Below are 332 nucleotides of genomic sequence, written 5' to 3' on the forward strand. Positions count from 1 at the left end.
CCCCCCGGGGGGGGGCCTCCCCGGACAGGGAGCCGTAAAATCAAAATCTTCTGCTTTTAGCACCGCCTCTCCAGTCTTCCGCAGATACTCCACGAGCGCTCGTTTCGATCTCAGCTTCCTCCCCTCGGGGCTGCCGTGCGAAAGAAAAAAGCCGATTAGCGACGATTTCCTCGTTCTCCCGCGGAACAAAACGAACAAGAAGCGCTCACAGGGGGATGCCCGGCCGAGTTTTTGTGACCTGACCCAAAAAGCTCAAGGCACAAAAAGTCAAATCCCCGCTACCGGGCGGGCAGCGCCGCTCGCCCACCTCACGAAGTACACGTCGATCCTGC

Source organism: Apaloderma vittatum, unplaced genomic scaffold, assembly GCF_000703405.1.
Source record: "Apaloderma vittatum isolate BGI_N311 unplaced genomic scaffold, ASM70340v1 scaffold36312, whole genome shotgun sequence".
Classification (NCBI taxonomy): domain Eukaryota; kingdom Metazoa; phylum Chordata; class Aves; order Trogoniformes; family Trogonidae; genus Apaloderma; species Apaloderma vittatum.